Source organism: Elephas maximus, chromosome 11 (genome assembly GCF_024166365.1).
Source record: "Elephas maximus indicus isolate mEleMax1 chromosome 11, mEleMax1 primary haplotype, whole genome shotgun sequence".
NCBI lineage: Eukaryota > Metazoa > Chordata > Mammalia > Proboscidea > Elephantidae > Elephas > Elephas maximus.
The window spans coordinates 109480242-109498425 of NC_064829.1; the positions used below are offsets into that span (position 1 = coordinate 109480242).

Below are 18184 nucleotides of genomic sequence, written 5' to 3' on the forward strand. Positions count from 1 at the left end.
GGCCTAAACTTGAGTGTCCGTTACTTACATTATTTTTCCAGGGGGAAGTTTGGACAGAGATGAGCTGCCTGCCTTCCCCTGCACAGTGGCAAAGAGCTTCTTGCCCCCTATCATTGTCATTTTAGGACTTTAAGAGTGTCCTATGGGGTGTTGCATTAGAACCTTGGTGGCGCAGTGGTTAAGAGCTCGGCTGCTAACCAAAAGGTCAGCAGTTCAAATTCAACAATCGCTCGTTGGAACAATTGTTGCGGGGGTTCTCCTCTGTCCTATAGGGTCGCTTTGAGTTGGAATCGACTCAACAGCAATGGTGTTTTGGTTTGGGTTTTGGTATGGGCGCGGACAGCAGCTTCTCAGGTTCTAGGGCGACGGCAGCTGCAGCAGTAGCAGCAGCCACAGGCGGCAAGCGAGCCGGGATTGCGAGTCCCGGCGCCTCTCCCGGGTGCGCGCGGCTCCGGGGGACGCGCAGTGAAGGCGGTGGCGCCCCAGGCAGACAGCGCCGAGACAGCCGCTCCAGGGGGCCCTCGCAGGCGGCAGTCCAGACCATGAGGGGCGGCAGGGGTAGGATAAGGTCTCGCTCACCCCAGCCAGCAAGGCGACCTCCCCCGTTTCCGCTGTGGCCTCTGTGCATGAGCGTCCTCCCGGACTAGGGCAATGCTTCCCCAATCTGGCCGCCCGGCGGTGCTGATCCAGTCGGCTCTGCTGTATGCCCACTGTATGCCCGGACCGACAAGGAGGTGGTGGGCGACTCAAGCACAGCAAGAGGAACCTCTTGGAACACCGGGCCTTCACCGTCGTCTTCTGGGAGAGGCACTGCCAGAACACTGATTGGGAAAAAAAAAGTAGCCATTAAAATTAAAACCCAAAAATATCCCCGGAAGTCTTCTTGAAGCCCTTGTGGCGCAGGGGTTAAGAGCTGGACTGCTAACCAAAAGATTGGCAGTTCTAACGTACCTGCCTCTCCTTGGAAACTCCATGGGGCAATTCTTCTCTGTCCTGTAGGGTCGCTATGAGTCGGAATCCACTGATGGCAACCGGTTTGGTCTGGTTTCGGTTTGGAAGTCTTCTTAAAAACCAAACAATAGTTCAGCTTTAGTAAAAAATGTCTGCCTTGAGCCTTGGGCTCTTTTAAGAACTATCTGTGTGGGATCAAAGTGACAACATCAACTGGAAAGATTAGCTAGGAAGCTTATGGGGCAGTGAGTTTATGTCAATGAATGATGGAACAACTCAGAAAAGGAGAGTGCGAATTGCTTCACAACTCTGAAGAATGTAATCAATGTCACTGAATTGTACATGTAGAAATTGAATTGGTGTGTGTTTTGCTGTGTATACGCTCAACAATAACAAAATAAATAATTTAAAAAAATAAGAATTTTTTCAGAAGTATTAATAAAAAGAACTTGTTGAAATTTGGGTTCGTTGAAATCACAAATACTGCTTGTAAAGGCAGTTAAAATCTTAAAGGAACTTCAACATGAACTCTATGATGTTCAGGGATTACCCAACTCTGTCTTTCTGGTAATGGAATATTGCAATGGTGGCAATCTGGCAGATAATTTGCGAACTAAAGGGACCCTCAGGGAAGATACTGTCAGAGTGTTTCTGCATCACATTGCGATTGCCATGAGAATCTTACACAGCAAAGGGATAACCAACAGAGATCTTAAGCCACAGAACATCTTGTGGTATTTCCATCAAAATAGCAGATCTTGATTTTGCTCATTTCCTACTGTAATGGTTAAGGTTATGTGTTAACTTGGCTGGTCCATGATCCTCAGTGTTTCGGCAGTTATGTAATTGTTACGGCAAAACACAAAACATGGATTCGAGCCGCCTACCTCAAAACCAATGGTGAGGGTAAGGTAAGCAGCAAGGGGGCTTTATTGTACACCAGTATACAAGAGACAGAGGGGAATGGGCTTCTCCAAAGTCTGTCTGTCAGAGATGGACAGGACGGTTTTATACGGTTAGGGCTTAGGCTTGGAAAAACTGGAAAATGGCAGTTCCCCTTTGAGAGGGGCATGCTGACTACATTTCAGACATGTTGACCCTCTGTGGGTATTTTTAGCGGTCCTCTGATGCCATCCTGGTTTCAGTCACAAGATGGGCCCCCATTGCCTGGTTGTCTTGTCCCAATCTTATTGATTGTTCTTCTGTTTCTCCAAGAGGACCATAGGTTAATTTTAAACATTATAGAATCACAGAGAGTGGGTGAGGGAAGGGGAGAAACAAACCACAAAATCACTGGGGTATGCAAAACTAACTATGCAAGCCAGGCAGCAAAAATGCTATAATACCCAGGACGTTAGGCCCCTACAATCTCTTTCTCACACTGTCCCTTTCATAATGTGATTTGGCAGACTTTGGAATGATTGCTCTTCCATAATGTAATCGCCTCCATGACAACATTTGACATAATGTAATCACCCTATGATGAGATCTGACATGATGTAATCACCTCATGATGAAATCTGCTATGAGCAGCCAATCAGTTGTAAGGGGAGTTTTCTTGATGGTGTGGCCTGCATCCAATATACACTGATGATCTGGCAAAGCTTGCTGGCTTTTGCTCACTCTGGATTCTGCATCTGGTTCGTCATCATTTGATAGTTCTTTTTCTTGGGCTTGAGCCAGTGGCATGCTGTATTGCCAGCCAGTCTTGGCTTCCTCAGCCCCTGTAGCTACATGAGTCAGGAGAAGCCTCCAGCTTGACACGTGACCCATGGACTTGGGACTTGTCAGCCTTTACAATGGCATGAGCCATTTCCTTGAATATATATTTCACTGGTTTTGCATCCCTAGAGAATCCAACCTAAGTCACCTACATAGTAATATGATGACTGCAACACTGTGTGACTCCCCAGTGTACATGGCTCCTGAGATTATGATGTCTCAAAATTATGATGCTAATGTTGACTTGTGGAGCATAGGAACAATGGCATACCAATGCCTAGTTGGAAAACCACTTTTTCAGGCCAATAGTCCTCAAGATCTGAGGATATTTTATGAAAAACACAAGAGTTTAATGGCTAGTAGTCCCAGAGAAACATCACCTTATTTGACTAATCTCCTTTTGGGTTTCCTTCAAAGAAACCAAAGAGACAGAACAGACTTTGAGGCATTTTTTAGCCATCCTTTTCTTGAGCAATTTCCAGTTTAAAAAAAAAAAAAGCTTACATAGTTCCGGTACCCATGTATGCTGCTTCTGTTTCTGGAAGCCCCTGTGGGGGCTCTCCATCTTGTTGTTTTGCCTCTCCACCATCCCTTCTAGATATGCAGTATATTCAGGAAGAAAACTTATCTTCCCCGAAATTGGGTCCTCCCAACTATCTACAAGCGTCCAAAGATTCTGCCAGTACTAGTAGCAAGAACTCTTCTTGTGACACAGATGACTTTATTTTGGTTCCACATGACATATCATCAGATTACACATATGATAGAATGTGCTTCAAACAAGTTCTTGGTGTGTGGAGGGCTGTGTCAGCCTACCCTACATCACAGTGAAACAGCACCAATTTCAGTTCCTATTCAGATAAGGAATTATCAGCGCATAGAACAGAATCTGACATCTACTGCCAGCTCTGGCATAAATCTCCATGGTTCTCCAAGATCTGCAGTTGTATGAAGGCCTAACACCAGCCCAGTGGGCTTTCTCCAGCTGGGATCCTGCCCAGTCATGAGCCATCCTTACAATCGTTGTTATGCTTGAGCTTATTGTGGCAGCCACTGTGTCAATCCGCCTCATTGAGGGTCTTCCTCTTTTCCGCTGACCCTGTACTCTGCCAAGCACGATGTCCTTCTCCAGGGACTGATCCCTTCTGACAGCATGTCCAAAGTATGTAAGATGCAGTCTTGCCATCCTTGCTTCTAAGGAGCATTCTGGTTGTACTTCCTCCAAGATAGATTTGTTCATTGTTTTGGCAGTCCATGGTATACTCAATATTCTTCACCAACACCACAATTCAAAGGTGTCAATTCTTTGGTCTTCCTTATTCATTTTCCAGCTTTCACATGCATATGATGCAGTTAAAAATACCATGGCTTGGGTCAGGCGCACCTTAGTCTTCAAGGTGACATCTTTGCCCTTCAACACTTCAAAGAGGTCCTTTCCAGCAGATCTACCCAATGCGATGCTTCTTTTGATTTCTTGACTGCTGCTTCTATGGCTGTTGATTGTGGATCCAAGTAAAATGAAATCCTTGACAACTTCAATCTTTTCTCCATTTATCAGGATGTTGCTCATTGGTCCAGTTGTGAGGATTTTTGTTTTCTTTATGTTGAGGTGTAATCCATACTGAAGGCTGTGGTCTTTGATCTTCATTAGTAAGTGCTTGAAGTCCTCTTCACTTTCAGCCAGCAAGGTTGTGTCATCTCCATAACGCAGGTTGTTAATGAGTCTTCTTTCCTCCAATCCTGATGCCCTGTTCTTCATATAGTCCAGCTTTTCGTATTATTTGCTCAGCATACAGATTGAAGAGGTATGGTGAGAGAATACAACCCTGACACACACCTTTCCTGACTCTAAAGCAATCAGTATCCCCTGTTCTGTCCGAACAACTGCCTCTTGATCTATGTAAAGGTTCCTCATGAGCACAATTAAGTGTTCTGGAATTCCCACTCTTCGCAGTGTTACCCATAGTTTGTTATGATCCACACAGTTGAATGCCTTTGCATAGTCAATAAAACACAGGTAAACATCCTTCTGGTATTCTGTGCTTTCAGCCAGGATCCGTCTGACATCAGCAATGATATCCCTGGTTCCACGTCCTCTTCTGAAACCGGCCTGAATTTCTGGCAGTTCCCTGTCCATATACTGCTGTAGCCATATTTGAATGATATTCAGCAAAATTTTACTTGCATGTGATATTAATGATATTGTTCTATAATTTCCACAGTCGGTTGGATCACCTTTCTTGGGAATAGTCATAAATATGGACCTCTTCCACTCAGTTGGCCAGGAAGCTGTCTTCCATATTTCTTGGCATAGACGAGTGAGCACCTCTAGCGCTGCATCTGTTTGTTGAAACATCTCAGTTGACATTCCATCAATTCCTGGAGCCTTGTTTTTCGCCAATGCCTTCAGAGCAGCTTGGACTTCTTCCTTCAGTACTATCAGTTCCTGATCATATGCTACCGCTTGAAATGGTTGAACATTGACTAATTTTTTTGGTATAATGATTCTGTGTATTTCTTCCATCTTCTTTTGATGCTCCCTGCATCATTTAATATTTTCCCCATAGAATCTTTCACTATCGCAACTCGAGGCTGAATTTTTTCTTCAGTAGTTTTAGCTTGAGAAACGCCGAGCATGTTCTTCCCTTTTGGTTTTCCATCTTCAGCACTTTGCACATGTCATTATAATACTTTACTTTGTCTTCTCGAGCCACCCTTTGAAATCTTCTGTTCAGTTCTTTTACTTCATCAATTCTTCCTTTTGCTTTAGCTGCTTGACATTCAAAAGCAAGTTTCAGAGTCTCCTCTGACATCGATTTTGATCTTTTCTTTCTTTCCTGTCTTTTTTAATGACCTCTTGTTTTCTTCATTAATGATGTCCTTGACGTCATTCCACAACTCATCTGGCCTTCAGTCACTAGTGCTCAATGCGTCAAATCTATTCTTCAGATGGTCTCTAAATTCAGGTGGGATATACTCAAGGTCATATTTTGGCTCTCATGGACTTGCTCTGATTTTCTTCAGTTTCAGCTTGAACTTGCATATGGGCGATTGATAGTCTGTTCCGTAGTCGGCTCCTGGCCTTGTTCTGACTGATGATATCGAGCTTTTCCATCATCTCTTTCCACAGATGTAGTCAATTTGCTTCCTGTGTGTTCCATCTGGCGAGGTCCATGTGTATAAAAAAAAAAAATATGTATAGTCGCCGTTAATGTTGGTGAAAGAAGATATTTGCAATGACGAAGTTGTTGGTCTTGCAAAGGTCTATCATTCGACCTCTGGCATTGTTTCTATCACCAGGGCCATATTTTCCAACTACTGATCCTTCTTCTTTGTTTCCAACTTTCACATTCCAATCGCCAGTAATTATCAATGCATCTTGATTGCATGTTCGATCAATTTCAATCTGCAGCAGCTGATAAGAATCTTCTATTTCTTCATCTTTGCCTCTAGTGGTTGGTGCATAAATTTGAAAAATAGTCGTATTATCTGGTCTTCCTTATAAAAAAAACCTTGTAGACGTATGGATATTATCCTATCACTGACAGCATTGTACTTCAGGGTAGATCTTGAAATGTTCTTTTTGGCGATGAATGCAACACCATTCCTCTTCAAGTTGTCATTTCCAGCATTGCAGACTATATGATTGTCCTATTCAAAATGGCCAATACCAGTCCATTTCAGCTCACTAATGCCTAGGATATCGATGCTTGTGCATTTCATTTCATTTTTGAGGATTCCCAATTTTCCTAGATTCATACTTCGTACATTCCACATTCCAAGTATTAATGGATGTTTGCAGATGTTTCTTCTCATTTTGAGTAGGGCCACATCAGCAAATGAAGGTCCCGAAAGCATTACTCCATCCACGTCATTAAGGTTGACTCTACTTTGAGGAGGCCGCTCTTCCCCAGTCATCTTCTGAGTGCTTTCCAACCTGGGGGGCTCATCTTCCAGCACTACATCAGACAGTGTTCCGCTGCTATTCATAAGTTTTCATAGGCTAATACTTTTCAGAAGCAGACTGCCGGGTCCTTCTTCCTAGTCTGTCTTAGTCTGGAAGCTCAGCTGAAACCTGTCCTCCATGGGTGACCCTGCTGGTATCTGAATACCGGTAGCAAAGCTTCCAGCGTCACAGGAGCACGCAAGCCCCCACAGTACAACAAACTGACAGACATGTGGGGGATCTTAGTTATCTAGTGCTGCTATAACAGAAATACTGCAAATGGATGGCTTTAACAAAGAAAAATTTATTCTTTCAAAGTCTAGGAGGCTAGAAATCCAAATTCAGTGTGCCAGCTCCAGGCGAAGGCTTTCTGTCTCTGTCAGTTCTGGGGGAAGGTCCTTGTGATCAATCTGCCCTGGTCGAGGAGCTTCTCAGCACAGGGACTCGGGGTCAAAAGTACGCTCTATTGTCCTGACTCTTATTTCTTGGTGGTGTGAGATCCCCGTGTCATTCTGCTCCCTTCTTTCTTTTATATCTCAAAAGAGATTGGCAAAAACACAACCAAATCTTTTAGATTGAGTCCTGCCTCATTAACATAACTGCCTTTAATCCTGGCTCAACAACATCATAGAAGTAGAATTTACAACATGTGAAAATCTCATCAGATGACAAAATGGTGGGCAATCACAAAATACTTAGAATCATGGCCTAGCCAAGTTGACCTATTTTGCGGGGGCACAATTCAATCCGTGACAGATGGCATTAAAGAACAAAAATTTATTTTCTCACAGTTCAGCAGGCTAAAATCCAAATCAAGGTTTGGGCCTTGCCGGAACCCAGGGTGTTTCTTGGTTTCTTGGTGTTCCTTGGTTTCTAGACAATCCTCACATGGTGTCTGTGTTCCCCTGGGTGTTTGTCTTAGTCTATTCCAGTTTTTTCTTTTTCGTACTTTAAGTGAAAGTTTACAAATGAAGTCAGTCTCTCATAAAAAATTTATATATGCCTTGTTATATGCTCCTAGTTGCTCTCCCCCAATTAAAAAAAATTTTTTTTTTTTTTAATGAGACCGCACACTCCTTCTCTCCACCCTGTATTCCCCTTGTTCATTCAGCCAGCTTCTGTCTCCCTCTGCCTTCTCATCTCCCCTCCAGACAGGAGCTGCCCACATAGTCTTATGTGTCTACTTGAGCCAAGAAGCTCACTCCTCACCAGCATCATTTTCTATCTTACAGTCCAGTCCGAGTCCTGTCTGAAGAGTTGGCCTTGGGAATGGTTCCAGTCTTAGGCTAACAGAAGGTGTGCGGACCATAATCTCTGTGGCCCTTCTAGTCTCAGTCAGACCATTAAGCCTGGTCTTTTTATGAGAATTTGAGGTCTGCAACCCACTGTTCTCCTGCTCCATCAGGGATCCTCTGTTTTATTCCCTGTCAGGCCAGTCATGAGTTGTAGCTAGGCACCATCTAGTTCTTCTGGTCTCAGGCTGATGTAGTCTCTAATTTATGTGGTCCTTCCTGTCTCTTGGGCTCATAATTACCTTGTGTCTTTGGTGTTCTTCATTCTTTGCTCCAGTAGGTTGAGACGAGTTGATGCATCTTAGATGGCTGCTTGCTAGCACTTAAGACCCCAGACGCCACTCTCCAAAGTGGGATGCAGAATGTTTTCTTAATAGATTTTATTATGCCAATTGACTTAGATGTCCCCTGAAACCAGGGTTCCCAAACCCCTGCCCCTGCTACTATGGCCTTCTAAGTGTTCGGTTTATTCAGGAAACTGCTTTGCTTTGGTTTAGTCCAGTTGTGCTGACCTCTCCTGTATTGTGTGCTGTCTTTCCCTTCACCTAAAATATTCCTTGCCTACTATATAATTAGTGAATACCCCTCTCCCTTCCTTCCTCCCCACTGTCATAACTATCAAAGAATATTTTCTTCTCTGTTTGAGTTATTTCTTGAGTTCTTGCAATAGTGGTCTTGTACAATATTTTTCCTTTTGCAACTGAGTAATTTCACTTAGTATAATGCCTTCCAGATTCCTCCATGTTATGAAATGTTTCACGTATACATCATTGTTCTTTACCGATGTGTAGTATTCCACTGTGTGAATACACCATACTTTATTTATCCATTCATCCTTTGATGGGCACTTTGGTTGCTTCCATCTTTTTGCTATTGTAAACAGTGCTGCAGTGAACATGGATATGATATATCTGTTCATGTAAAGGCTCTGATTTCTCTGGGATATATTCCAAGGAGAAGGATTGCTGGATCATATGGTGGTTCTATTTCTAGCTTTTTAAAGAAGTGCCAAATTGATTTCAGAAGTGGTTTTACCATTTTACATTCCCACCAGCAGTGTATAGGTGTTCTCTCCACAACCTCTCCAACGTTTATTATTTTGTGTTTTTTGGATTGATGCCAGCCTTATTGGAGTGAGATGTAATCTCATTGTAGTTTTGATTTGCATTTCTCTATTGGCTAATGATCGTGAGCATTTCCTTATGTGTCTGTTAGCTATCTGAATGTCTTCTTTGGTGAAGTACTTGTTCATATCCTTTGCCCATTTTTTAATTGGTTTATTTGTCTTTTTGTTGGTTAGGTTTTGCAGTATCACGTAGATTTTAGAGATCAGATGCCAATCAGAAATTTCATCGCCAAAAACTTTTTCCCAGTCTTTCGGTAATCTTTTTATTCTTTTGATGAAGTCTTTAGATGAGCATAGGTCTTTGGTTTTTAGGAGCTCCCAGTTATCTAGTTTCTCTTCTGCATTACTCATAATGTTTTGTATACTGTTTATACCATGTATTAGGGCTCCTAGCATTGTCACTATTTTTTCTTCCATGACCTTTATTATTTTAGGTTTTATATTTAGGTCTTTGATTCATTTTGAGTTAGTTTTTGTACATGGTGTGAGGTATGGGCCTTGTTTCACTTTTTTGCAGATGGATATCCAGTTATGTCAGCAACATTTGTTGAACAGACTGTCTTTTCCCCATTTAAGTGACTTTGGGCCTTTGTCAAACATCAGCTGCTCATATGTGGATAGATTTATGTCTGGATTCTCAATTCTGTTCCATTGGTCCATGTACCTGTTGTTGTACCAGTACCAGGCTGTTTTGACTACTGTGGCTGTATAATAGGTTCTAAAATCATGTACAGTGAGGCCTCCACTTTGTTCTTTTTCAGTAATGCTTTGCTTATCCAGGGCCTCTTGCCCTTCCATATGAAGTTGGTGATTTGTTTTTCCATCTCATTAAAAAAGTCTTTGGAATTTAGATCGGAATTACATTGTACATACAGATCACTTTTGGTAGAATAGACACTTTTACAGTGTTACATCTTCCTATCCATGAGCAAAGTATGTATTTCCACTTTTTTAGGTCCCTCTTAGTTTCTTGCAGTAGTACCTTGTAGTTTTCTTTGTATAGGTCTTTTACATCTTTGGTAAGATTTATTCTTAAGTATTTTATCTTCTTGGGGGCTACTGTAAATGGCACTGATTTGGTGATTTCCTCCTCGATGTTCTTTCTGTTGGTGTAGACGAATTCAGCTGATTTTTGTATGTTTATCTTGTACCCCGATACTCTGTGGAACTCTTTTATTAGTTTCAGTAGTTTTCTTGAGGATTCCTTAGGGTTTTCTTTGTATAAGATCATGTCATCTGCAAGTAGAGAAACTTTGACTGCTTTCTTACCAATCTGGATGCCCTTTATTTCTTTATCTAGCCTTGTTGCTCTGGCTAGGACTTCCAGCACAATGTTGAATAAGAGTGGTGATAAAGGGCATCCTTATCTGGTTCCTGTTCTCAAGGGGAATGCTTTCAGGCTCTCTCCATTTAGGGTGATGTTGGCTGTTGGCTTTGTGTAAATGCTCATTATTATGTTCAGGAATTTTCCTTCTATTCATATTTTGCTGAGAGTTTTTTATCATGAACGGGTGTTGAATTTTGTCAAATGCCTTTTCTGCATCAGTTGATAAGATCATGTGGTTCTTGTCTTTTGTGTTATTTGTATGATGGATTAAAAAAATACATTAATTGTTTTTCTAATGTCAAACCATCCCTGCATACCTGGTATGAATCCCACTTGATCATGGTGAATTATTTTTTTGATATGTTGTTGAATTCTATTGGGTAGAATTTTGTTGAGGACTTTTGCATGTAAGTTTGTGAGGGATATAGTTCTGTAATTTTCTTTTTTTGTGGCATCTTTACCTGATTTTTGTATCGGGAATATGTTGGCTTCATAGAATGAATTTGGTAGTATTCCATCCTTTTCTATGCACTGAAATGCCTTTATTATTAGTGCTCTTAACTCTTTGAAAGTTTGATAGAACTCTGCAGCGAATCCTTTCAGGCTGGCTTTTTTTTTTTTTTTTTTTTTTTTTTTTGAGAGTTTTTCAATTCCTTTTCAAGCTCTTCTTTTGTTATGGATTTATTTGGTTGTTCTACCTGTTAGTTTAGGTAAGTAGTGTGTTTCTAGAAATTCATCCTTTTCTCCTACGTTTTCAAATTTGTTAGAGTACAATTTTTCATAGTAATCTTTTAATTTCAGTTGGGTCTGTTGTGGTATCACCCATTTAATTTCTTGTTTGGGTTATTTGCTTCCTCTCCCGTTTTTGTTTTGTCAGTTTGGCCAGTGGTTTATCAATTTTGTTAATTTTTTCAAAGAACCAGCTTTTGGTCTTGTTAACTCAACAGTTTTTCTGTTCTGTATTTCATTTAATTCTGCTCTAGTTTTTATTATTTGTTTTCTTCTGGTGTCTGAGGGTTTCTTTTGTTGCTCTCTTTTTATTAGTTCAAGTTGTAAGGATAATTATTTGATTTCGTCCCTTTCTTCCTTTTGTATGTGTGCATTTGTTGATATAAATTGACCTCTGAGCACTGCTTTTGCTGTGTCCCAAAGGTCCTGATAGGAAGTGTTTTCATTTTCCTTGGATTCTCTGAATTTCTTTATTCCATCCTTAACATCTTCTATAAGCCAGTCTTTTTTTTTTAGTGGGTTATTGTTCAGTTTCCAAGTGTTTGACTTCTTTTCCCTGCTTTTTCTGTTATTGATTTCTTTTATGGCCTTATGGTCAGAGAAGATGCTTTGTAATATTTTGATGTTTTGGATTCTGCTAAGGCTTGCTTTCTGACCTAAAACGTGGTCTATTCCAGAGAAAGTTTCATGTGCACTAGAATAGGAAGTATACTTGGCTGCTGTTGGGTGGAGTGTCCTGTATATGCCTATAAGATCAGGTTGGTTGGTTGTAGCATTTAGGTCTTCCCCGTCTTTACTGAGCTTCTTTCTGGATGTTCTGTCCAGAAAGTGGTGTGTTGAAGCCTCCCACTATAATTGTGGGGCTGTCTATCTCACTTTTCAATGCTGATAGAGTTTGTTTTATGTATCTTGCATCCCTGTCATTGGGTGCATAAATATTTAATATGGTTTTATCCTCCTGGTATATAGTTCCTTTAATCATTATGTAGTGTCATTCCTTATCCTTTGTGGTGGATTTAACTTTAAAGATTATTTTGTCAGAAATTAATATTGCCACTCCTGGTCTTTTTTCGATTGTCGTTTGCTTGATATATTTTTTCCATCCTTTGAGTTTTAGTTTGTTTGTGTCTCTAAGTCTAAGGTGTGTCTCTTGTAGGCAGCATATAGACGGATCATGTTTTCTTATCCATTCTGCCATTCTCTGTCTCTTTATTGGTGCATTTAGTCCATTTACATTCAGCTTAATTATGGATAGGTATGAGTTTAGTGCTGTCATTTTGACGTCGTTTTTTGTGTTTTTTTGACTGTTTCTTTTTCCCACTTAATTTTTCATGCTGAGTACTTTATATATTGTCTTTTCCTCCTATTTGTTGTTGTAGATTTTGTTTCTGCTGAGACTTTTTTTTCTTGTATTTTGTTTTGATTAGTAGGATTGTTTGTCTCCTTTTTGGTTACCTTAATATTTACCCCTGTTTTTCTAAGTTTAATCCTAGCTTTTATTTTTTATATTGCCCTGCCTTCCTCTCCATACGAAGCGTCTATGACTACATTTCTCATTCCCTCTTTGTTGTTTTAATGTTGTCTTCTTTTACTAATGACATCGTTGTTTCCCTGTTTTGATCATTTTTTATCTTAATTTATTTGTGTGATTTCCTTATCTGGGTTGACATCTGGTTGCTCTGTCCTGTGGTCTAGGCTTGGGTTGAAATCTGATATTATTTATTTTCTAACCAGAGAACTCCCTTTAATATTTCTTGTAATTTTGGTTTGATTTTATGAATTCCCTAAACTTCTGTTTATCTGGAAATGTCCTATTTTCACCTTCATATTGAGAGACAGTTTTGCTGGATATATGATTCTTGGCTGGCAGTTTTTTTCCATCAATGGTTTATGTAAGTCATCCCATTTCCTTCTTGCCTGCATGGTTTCTGCTGAGTAGTCTGAGCTTATTCTTACTGACTCTCCTTTCTAGGTGACTTTTTGTTTAATCCCTGCTTGCTCTTAATATTCTCTCTTTGTCTTTGGTTTTGGCAAGTTTGATTAAATATGTCTTGGTGACTTTCTTTTGAGATCTACCTTGTATGGAGCTCGATGAGCATCTTGGATAGATACCTTTTCATCTATCACGATATCAGAGAAGTTTTCTGTCAACAAATCTTCAACAATTCTCTCTGTATTTTCTGTTATCCCTCCCTGTTCTGGTACTCCATTCACTCGTAGGTTATTTCTCTTGGTAGAGTCCCACATGATTCTTAAGATTTCTTCATTTTTTAAAGTTCTTTTATCTGATTTTTCTTGGAATATATTGGTGCCAAGTGTTTTATCTTCAGTCTCTCCAATTCTGCCTTCCACTTGCTCAGTTCTGCTCCTCTGATTTTCCATTCAGTTGTATAATTCTGTAATTTTATTGTTAATCTTCTGAATTTCTGATTTCTCTCTCTCTCTATGGATTCTTGCAGCTTATTAAATTTTTCATTATGTTCTTGAATAACCTTTTTAATTTCTTCAACTGCTTTATCTGTGTGTTCCTTGGCTTGTTCTGCATATTGCCTAATCTTCTTCCTGATGTCTTGAAGAGTTCTGTATATCAAAATTTTGTATTCTGCATCTGGTAATTCCAGGAAGGTATCTTTATTAAGAAGATCCCTTGAGTCTTTGTTTCGAGAGATTTTTGAAGCGATCATGATCTGCTTTATGTGATTTGATATTGACTGTTGTCTCTGAGCCATCTAAAAGTTACTGTATTAGTTTATTTTGTGTTTGCTTACTATATTCTAGGTTCATGCTTTGTTTTGTTTTGGTAGGCCCAAATAGGCTGCTTGAGTGAGCTAGCTTGATTATTTTCACCTTGGAAGGTCTAAGGTCCTGTCACCAAATGGCTAGAGCTGTTATCAGGTACATGAGCCTAAGAGTCTATTCACTTTTCTTGTATAGGCTCAGCTCAGGTGTCCAAGTAGCTGGTCATCAAGTGTGTGGTACAGGCCCTGTCCTACAGTCTTAGAGGGGCAAGGGTGATTGCTGTAGGTACCGGTATCTGGTTACAGCAAGGAGTCACACTCTGAACAAGCCAGGGGGCTGACAACCATCTCCTGAGTGTCTGTGAGGAAATCTTGTCCCTGTCCCCTAGAGAGCATAGGTGGATGGATTCTGCAGATTGACCATGGGCACCCAATGCTTTTGGTTGTAAGGATTGGGAGGTACCAGTTATCCTTGGACCCCTGTCACAAATAGATGAGTGACATGAGTGGAGCCACCAGACCTTAAGCCCCTGATGCAGGTAGGTGAGTACCCTGTTTAATAGGCAACGCTGTGTCAAATATCAAACATCCATTTCTCCACTGCACAAATGAAACAGTTGGCATCTGCCAACAAGGGCCTATTCTCCTGAAATAGGCCCACACATGTCCATGCAGGGGGGAAAGGTAGTCAATGTCCACAGACCATTTATGCCTGGACAGGAGCTGCTTCTGTCCTGAGCGCTCCAGCTTAGTGGAGATGGCAGATTATCTTTTCTCCCAGTTGTGAATTTATTCCTTCTCCAAGGCTGGGGGAATGGCTCAGGACGCTCAGTAGTACCTATCTCAGGCCCTGGGAAATCGACAGCCACTGAAGCTGGCTTGGAGGCTGGGGGCACAGTAAAATATAAGCAAGTACTTAGCTTTTACCGAAAGCACTGTTATTCTCTGGTTCCGGAGGTGTGAGTAGGCTGTACAGCTGGCTGTTTCTCCCCGAGGAAACTGTGGTTGAATGCTACTGTCAGCCCACCACAGTCACTCCTGGGAATAGTGCCTGAGGGCTCCTGGTGATTCAGGTCAGGTAGCTCCTCTCTGCTTCTGAACCATCTCTCCCTCCCCCTGCTGCTCAGTCCATTTTGTAACTTCGCCTTTGATATTCAGGGCTCCTACCTTGTCATAATATAATCGTTTCACTTGTTTTTTAGGGTCTTTGTTGTAAGAGGGATCACCAGAAGTGTCTAACTACTCTGGCATGTTGATCCTACCTCTGCTTCCATCTTTTTCCTATTGTAAACAGAGCTGCAATGAACTCGGGTGTGCATATGTCTGTTTGTGTAAGGGCTCTTATTTCTCTAGGATATAGTCCAAGGAATGGTATTGCTGGATCATGTGGTAGTTCTATTTCTAGCTTTTTAAGGAAGTGCCAAATCTATTTCCAAAGTGGTTGTACCATTTTACATTCCCACCAGCAGTGCATAAGTGTTCCAGTCTCTCCACAACCTCTCCAATATTTATTATTTTGTGTATTTTGGATTAACGCCATCCTTTTTGGAGTGAGATGGAATCTCATTGCAGGTTTGATTTGCAGTTCTCTAATAGCTAATAATCGTGAGCATTTCCTCATGTATCTGTTAGCTACCCGAATGTCTTCTTTAGTGAAGTGTCTGTTCATATTCTTTGCCCATTTTTTAATTGGGCTATTTTTCTTTTTGTTGTTGAGGTTTTGCAGTATCATGTAGATTTTAAAGATCAGATGCTGATCAGAAATGTCATAGCTAAAAGCTTTTTCCCAGTCTGTAGGTAATCTTTTTACTTTTTTGGTGAAGTCTTTGGATGAGCATAGGTGTTTGATTCTCAGGAGCTCCCAGTTATCTAGTTTCTCTTCTGGTGTTTCTCCATTGTTTGTAATGTTTTGTATACCGTTTATGTCATGTATTAGGGCTCCTAGCATCATCTCTATTTTTTATTCCATGATCTTTTTCATTTTAGATTTTATACTTAGGTCTTTGATCCATTTTGAGTTAGTTTTGGGGCATAGTGTGAGGTATGGGTCTTGTTTCATTTTTTTGCAGATGGGTATCCAGTTATGTCAGCACCATTTGTTAAAGAGACTGTCTTTTCCCCATTTAAGTGACTTTGGGCCTTTGTCAAATGTCAGCTGCTCATATGTGGATGGATTTATGTCTGGATTCTCAATTCTGTCCAATTGGTCTATGTATCTGTTGTTGTACCAGTACCAGGCTATTTTGACTACTGTGTCAGTATAAGAGTTCCTAAAATCAGGTACAGTGAGGCCTCCCACTTTGTTCTTCTTTTTCAGTAATGCTTTACTTCCCCGGGACCTCTTTCAATTCTGTTTTTTTTATAAGTGAGAAATGATTGGGTTTAAGATCCAGCATAATATGGTATTACCTCACTGACATAACAAAAGGAAAAACACTATTTCCAAACAGGATCATATCCACAGGTACAAGGTCCAGGAATCTAATACCTAATTTGGGAGAGGAGGGACACAATTCAATCCATAACAACTGGTCTATAAGAGCTCTTGTCTTACTGTTATGTTAATGAATCATGCAGTACTTAGATTTCCTAAGAGGTTTTCCTTAAATTTAAAATCTCTAAAATTTATTACATACTTCTTAAAAGAAAAGAAAAAGGCTGTCAATTGTTCTTAAAGTTCAAGAGATACAAAGTCAAATCCCAAGTTTCAAAGCAGATTTCTGTGTCAATATGTAATATTTAACATGTAATAACTTTCCTAATGAGCATTAGATTTTTTAAATCTAGGTTTATGATTCATAAAGGTTTCATCAATTTTTCTCCTCTAGTATTTTAATGTGTCAATATTGCAGAATATTTCTTCACCATAAGCATATAGTTTTTTCCAAGTATATATGTATACTGGAAACTGTGGTGGCGTAGTGGCTAAGTGCTATGTCTGTTAACCAAAGGATCAGCAGTTCGAATCCACCAGGCACTCCTTGGAAACTCTATGGGGCAGTTCTACTCTATCCTGTAGGGTTGCTATGAGTTGAAATCGACTCGATGGGAACAGGTTTGGTTTGGTGTATATATGTACATAGACTATATATATAATATATATATATACACACACACTATATATACTGTGTGTGTGTATATACATACATACATATATGTGTGTATATATATATAGTATATTGGAGAAATCACTGAACCTAGATTCATCACAAGACAAATAATCAGGAAGCCATGAACCTGAATACTTGTATCTGAAAGCAAAATATTATTAAAAACAAAAACTTCCCGAGAGTATGGCCCCCGGACACTCTTTTAACTCAGTAATGAAGTCACTCCTGAGGTTCATCCTTCAGCTGAAGGTTAGACAGGCCCATAAAACAAAACAAGACTAAAGGGTCACATCAGCCAGGGACAAGGACTAGAAGGCAGGAGGGAACAGGAAAGCTGGCAACAGGGAACCCAAGGTTGAGAAGGGGAGAGTGTTGACATGTCCTGGGGTTGGTAACCAATATCACAGAAGAATATGTGTGCTAATTGCCTAATGAGAAGCTAGTTTGTTCTGTAAACCTTCATCTAAAGTCTGATAAAAAAGTTTTAAAAACGTATTAAAAAAAACTTGAGCATCCTTGGTTTCAGGTGTACCATAGTCCTCAGGTATGCTCCAGTTCCTTGATCTTGGAAACCAGCTTTCCTAGATGCATTTGTCTTGATCTCCTTCTTCTAAGTGACCACGAAGCAGGTCCTATCTGCAGTAAATTGAGGCAGAGGAGGCAACATACATATCCACATTTCAGGTACATTGGGTTTTCAAGACTGCACAGGCAGATAAGACACCCATTTGCCTTTTTTTTTTTTTTTTTAAGTATTCAGCCATGGCCACTGTCTAGAGAAAAACGTGCATGAACATGGTGTTTCCATGAGTTGTGTGACTATAAGTCCTTGAGACTCTTTCATTTTTATATGCATAGAGATATCCTCACCTACTGTGTGCCATCTCTGGTACTAGATAATGAAGATAAAATATATAAATACCAATACAAACAACTCCTGGCGCTGCTCTTCTCATATTCACAATGCCAGGTGGAATGAAGGAATGATTCATATTTGACTTTGAGTTTAGGGGGTGAAAGGGACTAGACCTGTGCTGTTCAGTATGATAGCCTCCAACCACAAGTGGCTTTTGAACACCTGAAATGTGGCCTATGTGAATTAATATGTGCTGTAGGTATAGAATATACATTGTATTTTGAAGAAACAATAAGGAAAAGAACGTAAATTCTCCTTAAGATCCTTTAAATGTTGATGACATGTTGAAATGATAACACTTTGCCTCTTAAAATTATTGAGTTGCTT

General features: G+C 40.3%; 1 pseudogene; it reads left to right on the plus strand.

The window, feature by feature from the left end:
• The first annotated feature begins 329 nt into the window (after positions 1-329).
• Positions 330-14229, plus strand: LOC126086296 (serine/threonine-protein kinase ULK2-like; annotated as a pseudogene).
• Positions 14230-18184: the final 3955 nt, after the last annotated feature.